General features: G+C 37.7%; 1 protein-coding gene across 1 annotated transcript in view; it reads left to right on the forward strand.

The window, feature by feature from the left end:
- The window catches only part of LOC108317225 (aspartyl/asparaginyl beta-hydroxylase), a 157,542-nt gene that overhangs the window by 62,084 nt on the left and 83,639 nt on the right, over positions 1 to 11,819 (forward strand). The window lies entirely within an intron of this gene.

Here is an 11,819-nt window from a genome sequence, read left to right on the forward strand (position 1 = left end):
ACCAGGATGGTCTCGATCTCTTGACCTCGTGATCCACCTGCCTCGGCCTCCCAAAGTGCTGGGATTACAGGCTTGAGCCACCGCGCCTGGCCTCTCCTTTTTTTCTTAATCATTCTAGCTAGAAGTTTATCAATTTTGTTTTTCTTTTCAAAAAACCAACTTTTCATTTCATTGATCTTTTGTGATTTTTTTTGGTCCCAATTTTGTTTGGTTTTTCTCTGATCTTTATCTTTTGTTTCTTTCTAGTAGTTTAAGGTTTGGCTTTTTTTTTTTTTTTTTTTTTTTTTTTACTTTTTTGATGTAGATGTTTAGTACTGTAAACTTCCCTCTTAGCACTATTGTATCTCATGGGTTTTGGGTATGTTATGTCTCTGTTTCATTTGCTTCAAGTAGTTTATTTTTAAATTTTCTTCTTAATATTTTTATTGACTCTGGTCATTCTGGAGCATGTTGTTTAATTTCCATATATTTGTTAAATTTCCAAAGTTTTTCTTCTTACTGCATTTTAGTTTTATTTCATTGTATTCTGAGAAGATACCTGATATGATTTTGATTTTTAAAAATTTGTCAAGACATCTTCTGTGACCTAACATGTGGTCTATCCTGGAGAATGTTCCATGTCTTGACAAGAAGAGTGTGTATTCTGTAGCTGCTGGATGTGATGCTTGGTAAATGTCTGCTAAGTCCATTTAATCTAAAAGTGCATTTAAATCCAATGTTTATTTTGTTGGTTTTCTGTCTAGCCAATCTGTTGAATACTGAGAGTGGGGTGTTGAACTTTCCAACTGTTATTGTATTAGAGTCTGTCTCTTCCTTTAAATATAATAATATTTGTTTTATATTCCAATGGATGGATATATCATTGGAATTGTTATGTCCTCTTGCAGAATTGATCCCTTTATCATTATATAATGACCTTCTTTGTCTCTTTTTATAGTTTTTCATGCAAAATTTGTTTTATCTAACAATAAAATAGCTACTCCTGCTCACTTTTGGTTTCTATTTGCATATATATCTTTTTCTGTTTTTTCACTTTCAGTTTATATGTGTTTCAGGTGAAGTGAGTTTCTTGTAGGCAGCATATAGTTATGGTATGTGTTTCTATCAATTTTTTATCCAAATTATATCTTTTAAGTAAGAATTTAATTTGTTTACATTCAAGGTTGATATTTTTATGTATTTTTTATTATGCTTTTAAGTTCTGAGATACATGTACAGAACATGCAGTTTTGTTACATAAGTATACACATGCCATGGTGGTTTGCTGCACCCATCAACCCATCATCTACATTAAGTATTTCTCCTAATGCTCTACCTCCCCTAGTCCCCCACCTCCCAACAGGCCCATGTGTGTTATGTTTCCCTCCCTGTGTCCATGTGTTCTCATGTGTTCTTATGGGTGAGAACTATTGATAGGTGAGGACTTATTCTTGTCATTTTAATTGTTTTCTTGTTTTTGTTTTTTGTATATCTTTTGTTCCTTTATCCTCTATTGTTTATCATGCAGTTTGGTAGTTTTCTGTAGAGGTAGCATTTAACTTTTGTTTTCTCATTTGTGTGCCTGCTCTACTAGTAAGTTTTATACTTTGTTTATATTTTGGTGTGTTTTCATGATGGCAGATATTATCCTTTTCCTTCCAGACATAGGACTCCCTTAAGCATTTCCTGTAGGGCTGACTCACTGATGATGAATTCTCTCAGTTTTTGTTTAAAAAAAACTTTATTGCTCCTTCATTTTGGAGGGGCAGCTTTGCTGGATATGGTATCTTAGCAGGCATTTCTTTCTTTTTTTTTTTTTTTTTTTATTAGCTCTTTGAAAATGTCATTCCATTCTCTTCTGGCCTGAAAGGTTTCTGCTGAGGAATCTGCTTTTATTCTAATGGGAATTCCATTTTAAGTGACTTGATTCTTTTGCTGTTTTATAATTTTCTCTTTGTCTTTGACTTTTGACAGTTAAATGTAACTTGTAGAAGACCTTTTTGGTTGAATTTTTTGGGGGATCTTTGAGCTTCCTGTATTTCGATGTGTATATTTCTTGCAGGCTTTGAGAAGTTTGAAAGCTATTATTAAATAAATTTTCTTTGCCTTTGTTCATATCCATAAATTATGACGTTTGGTTATTTGGTTGATTTATGTTGTCACATATATCATGTAAGTTTTCTTCATTCTTTATTCATTTGGTAGAGATGGGGTTTCATCATATTGCCGACACTGATCTCAAACTCCTGAGGTCAAGCAATCCATGTGCCTCAGTCTCCCAAAGTGCTGGAATTACAGGCATAAGCCACTGTGCCAGGCCTCTTCATTCTTTTTTGTTCTTTTATATTTTTCTGACTGGATTATTTCAACTGATCTATCCTCTGGTTCCGATATTTCTTTTCTTCTACTCAATCTAGTCTATTGTTGATGGTCTTGATTTTATTTTTGATTTCACTAATTGAATTATTTAGTTCCAGGTTTGGTTCCTTTAAATAATACCTATCTCTCAATTGCATTTTTCTTTCAGATCATAAATTATTTTCTTAATTTTTCTGTATTATCTCTATTCTCATATCTCACTGAGTTTCTTTAGTATTATTATTCTGATTCTTTTCCTGATATTTCATAATTTCCTTTTCATCAGAAGCTGTTGCTGGAAAATTACTGTGTTCTCTTGGATGTCTTATCTTATTCCCTTTTTAACCTTAATTTGTCCTTACCTTTGACATCTGCATATTTGGTATAACAGTCACTTCTTCCAATTTTATTAATTGGTTTTCATAGGAAAGACTTTTTTCCTGTAGAAATATCTGTAATGCTGGTTGTGTAGGGTACTTTGTCTTTGATTCTGGACGGGCACAGTAGTGCAGTCTCGATATGATTTTCTCAGCTGTGTTCAGCCTCAGCTGTGTCTGTGATTTCCTCAGTGGTTTAGGCTGTAAATTTTAGTGGAGACTGTGGTGAGGTTCTGCTGGGGGTTGGGATGTCAGGTGGGCCGGTCCTTGGGTATGCCAGTCTGTGGGCCCCTGGGCAGTGTACATGGGCACTGGTGGTAGAGAGTCCAGGCAAGCTGACCTTTGGGCCTTCAGAAGGCTTGTTTGGCTGCCAGCAGTGGCTGCAGTGGGCAGGCAGGTCAGCATGTATGATACTGGCTGGGGCAGTAGCAGTGACAGGCCAACCCTTGGGCTCTCAAGTGGCCTGTGCAGGTACCTAGATCCCCAGGTAGGTGGTTCAACTGGTTGCTTACAGTAGTGGTGGCAGGCTGGCTGGACTCATCCTTAGATCCCTGAAAGGCATGCACAGGTGCTAGGGGTAGCAGTGGGGTAGGTCAATCCCTTGGCCCCTGGATCATGTGTGTAAGCATTGGCGGTGGCTGGCCGGGTGAGCCAATCTCTAGGTTCCCAGGCAACATGCACAGGGAGTAGCAGGAGTGGCACCAGGTAGGACAGGCTTTTTCTCACACTGCCTCTCAGTGTGCATGAGTGCAGGCTGCATTGAGCCGGGGTGGGGAGGGCGATCCTTATGCATCCATTTGGCACACTGGGGCACCAGTCAAAGCAGGGGTGGGTGGGGTGGATCTGTTTTCAGACCCCAGACAACATGTATGGGTGCCTGCAGTGACAGGCTGAGTGGGCCGATTCCCAGGCTTCCAGTTTATATGTTCAGGTGCCAACAGCTGTGTCAGTAAATAGGCGGCCCTGTTTTTAGGCCCCTGAATGGCAGGTGCCAGTGGCAGCAGGTGGGGCAGGCTTATTATTGGGCTCCCTGATGGTGCGTGCAGGCCATTCTTAGTTTTATTTCCCTGTGTGTGACATATCTATTCTGTCTGTCTGCTTTTATGATTCTTATTTTATCACTGGATTGAGAAATGTGTTTCCTGTCTCTCAGAGATCACTGATCTGATATACAGTTTCATGCAAGCCATTGTTTTATATATGATATGGAAATATTTAGAAATTTTACCAAGTTAACTCTCAAGCTTAAGGTTTGAAGATAACATACTCTTCTTCTTTATTGTTATTTTTCATTACCTCTGCTTCAGAAAGGCAATGGCTTTGTTTTTCAATATATCAAATAATAGATTTACGCCTCTGTTACTGATCTATAATCTCATTTGTGTGTAATGAGAAACCTGCCATTGAAACATGTATTTTCTCTGTTGGGCAATATATCAGAAATAGTTTATCTGTCACTTCATCATCCTGCTGTTGCTCAAGTAAACTTAACTATTTCTTGCTCCTGGAAGACCAAGATCTTCACAGTTGGATTATTTGTTGAAAGTTTATGGTCATCCTATCATGCCTATCACCATTATTGTAAATCAAGATTAATCAATTTTGTAATGTCAGGTTTTCATTCTCATAGCACATGGAGAAACTCTAAAGATACTCTTGGGTTTTCTCTCATTGTGATTTTCAAGTTGTATTTAAAGATATCCACTTTGTTTTGGTGAAATCTCAGATAATGTCTAAAAAATAATTTCTTTCTTAAAAGTTATAATAATGAAATCCAGTCAATATCAGTTCTCAACAAACATCAGTCAAACATATGGATCCTGTTGACTTCTAAACAAACAAAAGAAAAATAAGATACTATCAGAAATAGGTTTAAAAATACCTGAATTATTGATTCATATAATATATTCAATAGTTCCCCCTTGTCTATATGGGATACAGTCCAAGATCCCTTGCTGGATACCTGAAACGTGGATAGTACCAAACCTACATATACTATATTTTTTCCTATACGTACTATGACAAAACTTAATTTATAAATTAAACACAGTAAGAGATCAACAATAACTGATAATAAAGTAGAAACATTATAACAATATAATGTAATAAAAGTTATGTGAATATGGTCTCCCTCTCAAAATACCTTATTATATTGTACTCAGCTATTTTTGGACTATCGTAGACCATGTGTAACTGACACTGTGAAAAGCAAAACTGTGGATAAAAGGGGACTCCTGTACTAATCCTTCCATATAGCTGAGATGTTGCAGAGCAAAATCACCTGTTGCAATTTTTTTGGTATTGGGATTTGGGAACATCTATTTTGTATCAGGTCCTTCAGGGGACACTGATGTAACTTTAAGCACCATTTAAGCAAAATTAATAAAATTGGGTGATATTTTCTAAAGTTTTTTTTTCTTTTTTTTGAGACAGAGTCTTACTCTGTCTCCCAGGCTAGAGTGCAGTGGTGCAATTTTGGCTCACTGCAACCTCTACCTCCCGAGTTCAAGTGATTCTTCTGCCTCAGCCTCCCAAGTAGCTGGGACTGCAGATACACACCACCACATGCGGCTATTTTTTTTTTTTTTTTTTTTTTTTTGCATTTTTAGTAGAGATGGGATTTCACCATATTGGCCAGGCTGGCCTTGAACTCCCGACCTTCACAATCCACCCGTCTTGGCCTCCCCAAGTGCTGGGATTATAGGCGTGAGCTACCACACCCAATCTCTAAAGTATTTTTAAATCATTTCCCTGGTTTTTTTGTTTGTTTGTTTTTGTTGTTGTTATTGTTTTGAGAGGGAGTCTCCCATTGTCTCCCTGGCTGGCGGGATCTCAGCTCACTGCAGCCTCCACCTACCGGGTTCAAGCAATTCTCCTACCACAGCCTCCTGAATAGCTGGGATTATAGGCATGCACCACCAAGCTCAGCTAAGTTTTGTATTTTTAGTAGGGATAGGGTTTCACTGTTGGCCAGGCTCGTCTCCAAATCCTGACCTGTGATCTATCCATCCCAGCCTCCCCACGTGCTGTGATTACAGGCCTGAACTCCTGCGCCCAGCCTCCTCATTTTAAAAGTGTGTTCTGCAAATAATTTAAAGTTCTCTGGTGACTGGAGACTGTAATTCTCATTTTAGTGAATGAACGTCAGTTATTGTATCATGCAGTGATGTTTTGGGGACTGTTGAAGTATTTGGCACCATTTACTGCTACACAATTTAACCCATGTTGCAGTGCTATTTGAGCTGGGTTTATTTCTGGTTTCTGACTTTCTTACTTTCAGTCTGTAAGTTTGTACCTGCTGCTGAGTATATACCTGATTCAAACAACCCTCACTCCATCTTGTTAGTTTGTTACTTATAATAACGGCTAGAGAAACAGAATACCAAGAATATTAGAATTGTATCTAAAATAACATTTGAGGAAGGTGGCTATTCTCTTGTAGAACAGTGTGTGTGAGGATAAAATTCCGTGTCTGGCACAGCTGTTAGTAAGGCTGTGGACTGCTTTGGCACTGAAGGGCTTTCTGTTATGTCTAGAAAATACATCACTTAGCATCTCTAAAATTTCTAATTTAACATATGGGGTCACATCTGTTAAAGGATTATTACTCTGGAAGGGGAGTGATGTATAATTTATAAAAATAACCCTATGGGGAGACAGCCTACTACATGTAATAAACTGGAATACTTGCTGTCTCCATTGAATGCTCCCAGCAGAATCTCACGTTATTTCAGTAGAGGGAGCAGATGAAAACTGTTGCCTTTTATATACTATTTACTGGGTTGTATTAGCATCTCTCAGCTGAAAAATATTTGTTAACTGTTTGGTTTAAGCTTTGAATATTGACCTCCTGCTGGTATACAGTGGATATTTAATTCTGAAAAGAACAAAAATCCATTATTCTTAGTGGTAGAGGCAAGGAGGGGGTGCCATCCTTGGTAAGAATGTCTTTTAAGAATTGCCCAAATTTACTTCTTCTCTTAATACCTATAGAGTAAATAGTGTTAGAGAAAAGTGCCTCAGAAGGGGCGATTTTTGGATCCAACACATTAGCTTTTCTTTCTCATATGGTGATAATACAAATAAAGGCTCTGCCAGAAGCACCTCGTTGGCTGTCTGCTGATTGGGTTTCTCAACAGCAAATAACATGTCTCTCTCTCAATATGAGAGCAGATTTATTTCAGACCCCAGTGTGAGACATCGCAGTAGGGAATACCTTGCACAATTCCCACTTTTAAATGAAAGAGAAAATAACTGAAGGCTTCTACCCGTGTCCGCCGCCTGTAGGAACACTCATAGATTCAGATTTGCTTTTCCTGTGATCCGCAGACAACATTTCACCAAAAATCCTAACATGGGATTCTTGAATTCTTGAATGTTTCCTTCTTTTTACCCTTTGCCTTAATTTATAGATTCACCTCACTGTCAGACAAATGTAGAGTGATGTTTCTTTTACTGAAATCCATCAGTGATTTTAAAAAGAAAAGCAGAATTAACTTCTAATTCTAATAAAAGAAGATTAAAATAAAGCAGGGGGCCTGTCTTGAGTTAACTGTTAATTACCATGAATAATATTGCAGTAGGGTTGCTTTATATGATGACTTTGAAGCTTCACACTGCATCTCAGTCAGATATACAGCACCCTTTTCTTTAATATCTTATTTTGTTGTTACTTTTTCTTCCCTTAAGTTGTTTTGCTTTTTAGATTTTTTTTTTTTAATCAAATTCCATCTTTGGATAACCAGAGCCAAAAGTAGTATTTAATATTTTATGTGATGCTGCTTAAAAACACATACTAGAGTTTGGGAAGCGAGGGAGTTTAGTATGACCTCAAAGTTCTAATCCTTTGTTGACTCAGAATCCAGACTGGATACAGGTCTTGTGTGATAAAGTTATTAGTTGCCCAAAATCTCTGCCAGGGAAATGTCTGATCATAGAGAAAATTTGATCTTTTAAAAAAATTAACTGCTTAAGCTTATTAATAAGGGTCAGGCACATTTTTCATTTAATTAAGAGCAGAATTTTAAGTTAACTAAAAATAAGATATTGTAGATGAACATCATAATTAACGTTTATATGTTTTATGCTCCATGACTTTCCTTTACACTAGTATGAAGCGGGTCAGATAGTCTCCCCATTTTGTGGATAGAAAAACAAAGGCTCAACTAAATCAAGCAAGCTACCTCAGAATAGCAGATCTGAGGCTCACAGAGTGACCTCTAGGCTTATACTCTGTGGTCGTACCGGGCTAGGATGTGTCTATGCAATGTCTAAATGCTATGTCTTTGAGACACAAAATGAAGGAAAATTACTATGATTGTTTAGCTGCCTTCATTCTTACAGCCAGGTAATACAAAGTTCAACTCCTTCTTTTACACAAATACTGCTTATACAAATACTTAATTCCACTGTATTATCACTCTTAAAACTCTTAGGGGCACCCTAGTTTCTTGACTTCTGGGCCAGATGCCAAAGATATAGCAAAATGGTTAAGAGTACAGACATTGGAGTCTACTGGAGACAATCTCAAGCTTCAGTCTTGGCTCCTACTGTTTACAGTTTGTGCAGCTTGGGTGAGTCACACATGTCTAGAAGGCTTAAGTGCTCAATAAATGTCAACTATTATTATCAGCAAAGAATTGGATTAGACATTAAGCAGTGACTCAGAACATAACAGCAAGCTGCTTTGGGAAGTTTTTGTTATTCTGAAATTAGCAGGACCTTGCAATCCAAGAATTTACTGTTAGTTGTACCTTGTATTTTGCCATGTGTCCCCATTTGCTCAATATACTGAAAAACCTAAAAGGGGTAAGATGTAGAATGTGTTCCCTACAGATCTTCAGTGGGGATTATGGGGCAAATATCTTGCTTCTCTTATTTTTTATCTTCTTTGTCAGCCCCCTCCATTATTGTCCCCTGAAACTTTTTGAATTAGAACTCTTTATAAAGCAAGCAACTCTCAGGTCATTTTCTGTCTTGGTTGTTTATAATTTTCTGATTCCTTTTTTAAAGACAGCTGGTATGCCCAATTACAAATTGACATTGTCATATCCCCTTCTAGAATGTCTTGATTCATTCATGCCTGCATGCATTCATGCCTTTAGAAGCATCTTTTGAAGATTGCCTATAGGACAGGCCATGTGCCAAATGCTGGAAGTAAATTATAAGTAAGGCAGTCCTTTCCTTATAGAAATTAACAATCCAGCAAGGGATGAAGGTGGGAGTGAGGGGGAAGAGTTTGAGCAAGCACTGTGTATATACCACTAGCATGAACAAAGCCTGAAGAGTTTACTATTTCTAGAAATAGTAATGAACATCGTAGTAATAGTAATAGAATGTTATATGAGCATAGGAGAAAATGATATTCTTTTCCTCATAAAGACGCCTTAGGCTTGCTAGAGGAGGTGTCATTTAAGCTAGGTCTCAAAAGTTAAAATATAGAATAGTCTTTGGTAGAAATAAAGGAAAGGGTTTTCCAGGAAGAGAAAACACCATGAGAAAAATCACAGAAGTGTCAATGTTCATGCCATATTTGAGAGTCTATATAAAGGAAATTAATAGAAGAGGAAAATGGAGATTAGGGGCCAGTTTGTGAAAGGCAAAAGCTGGTTCAAGGAAACACAACTGCAAGAGCTCAAGGTACACATTATTTCCCTTGAATAAGTGTAGCATTTCACGTGGGCTGGTGGAAGAAATTCACACACACACACACACACACACACACACACACACACACACACACACATGAGTTAAGCCCTTATTTAATCAGCCATACAAAAATGGCAGCCCAGGGCAGAGACAAATGCTGCGTCCCTTTGTATGGCTTCCCTGGTTATCTAGAGTCTTTGCTCAGTGTAGATGGGAGCCACAGTTTTCCACTCTCTGTCTTGTGTGTTTTCAAAAGCCCAGTTCTTGCTATGCCACTGCCCTTCTGTACTCAGTGTGTATACCCTCACTCGAAAAAACTTATATTCCCAGAGCACGAACTCTGGACTCCACTGGCTCTTGAAGGAGGCTCAGCAGCAATAAAGTTCCTTCCTCAGACGTGGAGAGGAAATAAGTCAGTGTCTGGGATCCCTGAGCAATGTCTACACCTTCAGCTTTCCGAAATTCTAGAAAACCTAGATTCTTATAAGAAAATTTATCTTATGGCCCCAAACCGTAGCATCCAAGCAGGAGAGGAATTTTAGCCTTTCACATACTACTGCTACAAATAATAACTAATAATAAAGTTTCAAGTTGCTGATTATAATTGAGTTAATAAATACTCTTTCCTCTGCCCAGAATGCTACCTCTCCCTGGGTATACAGAAGTTTTTAGTTTCCCCAATAAGGCTCCCCTCCCAAATAGGTTAATACTATTCCTCATTCACCCCTATAATTGCCCATATTCCTCTAAATATTAATTATTCATTTATGTCTTCCCCAAAAGACTGTAACCCCCTTGAAAAAGATCCTGTTGAATTCTTAGAACTTCACACAATTTTTGGAAAAAGAGCATTTTAACAAGTTCTTGAGTGAATAAACAAGCCAGTGAACAAGATGGGCCCTAATCCACAGTCCTAGCTCTCCCTCCAGTGTGGACAGAGTGACACGCTGAGGAATGGCCAGGATTTTGATGTAGTTCAAGAGTAAGGTGCTTGGAAGGCTGGGTGGCTGGTAAAGAAGAGGGCAGTCTGGTGTAGAAAAGAAAGCTGGGCTGATAAATACGAAAAATATTCCATTGTCATTGAGGGCCTAGTGAGGTGTAGATTCACGTGTTGGGTTTTTTTCTTTTTTTGCGCAGATAAAGTGTGTCTTAAACGTGGATGAGTTTGAATTACCTCCCATCAGGTTTTTGGAGATTTTCAAACTAAATTTAATTTCATTTTTGAAAAGGTTGCTGTTTTTATTCCTGTGTTTCTCATAGTACTACACCTACACAGTAAGAGTCTTCACTGAGAATCATGGAGCTTATGTTGGTGTTATAACTTTTTTTCTTAAAAGTCAGGTTCATTAAGGATTAATTTACATATAGTAACATTTACCTTTTATAGTGTGCATTCTATGAGTTTTAGCTTATGCATATACTTCTAGATACAGTTTATCCACTACAACTAACATATAGAAATTTGCAACCCCCCAAATTATTTTGTGCCCAACCCCCCAAATTATTTTGTGTCCAACCCCCCAGATTATTTTTTGCCCTTGTAGTCATCCCCTTTTCCTACCCCATCCTCTGAAGCCACTTACCTGTTTTCTGTTGCCACAGTTTTCAGTTTTCCAGAATGCTATCTAAATGGAATTAGTCAGTAGCCTTTTGGACTAGGCCACTTTTATTTAACATCATGCATTTAAAATTCATCCATATTGTTGCATGTGCTGGTGTTATTGCTGAGTAGTATTTCATTGTATGGATATATCATAGATTGTTTTCATTCACCAGTTGATGGACATGGGGTTTTCTCTACTTTGGGGCTGTTGTGAATATTTGCGGTGAATATTTCCTTACAAGTCTTTGTGTACGTCTTCGTGATTTATGTTTTCATTTTTCTTGGGTCTGTAATTAAGAGCAGGATTACTAGGAGGGCATCCTAGTGAATTTAATTTCTATTTCGTATGTCTGGGGATCTGTGGGTATACTGTAAGCAGTGCAGTGACATGAATAAATTATGTTTCAGAAAGAACCTGAGAAGGTAGAACGTGGGAAAAGACTGGAGTCAGGGAGACTGGTTAGGAAATTGTTGCTTTTCAGTATACCTTGTGGCAGAATTTTCTTCACTGTCTTCAATAGAATGGGTATAGAACATAGAGTAATATGAAGGTTCTGTGTCTGTTTTTATTGATGATCAAATTCTCCCCATTGACTGTAGTATAAAAGCATCTTCCATGAACCAAGTGGAAATGAAAAGGAGTAAACAGTAATTTTTGCAATCTACGAATGCATCACTAGTGTTTTCCTCCTGCCTTCAGCTAGCCTTTTATTTTTCTTCTTTTCCATTTTGTTTGCTCTTAATATTTCAACCACAGCATGGTAAGGGAAGTAAGAATTTGAAATGTAATTGCTCCTTTTTCTTTTCTTCTTTGTGCGTTTGAAAAAGGACCAAACACTTGTAATGGCAGTGAT

This window comes from Cebus imitator, unplaced genomic scaffold (genome assembly GCF_001604975.1).
Source record: "Cebus imitator isolate Cc_AM_T3 unplaced genomic scaffold, Cebus_imitator-1.0 Scaffold199, whole genome shotgun sequence".
Classification (NCBI taxonomy): domain Eukaryota; kingdom Metazoa; phylum Chordata; class Mammalia; order Primates; family Cebidae; genus Cebus; species Cebus imitator.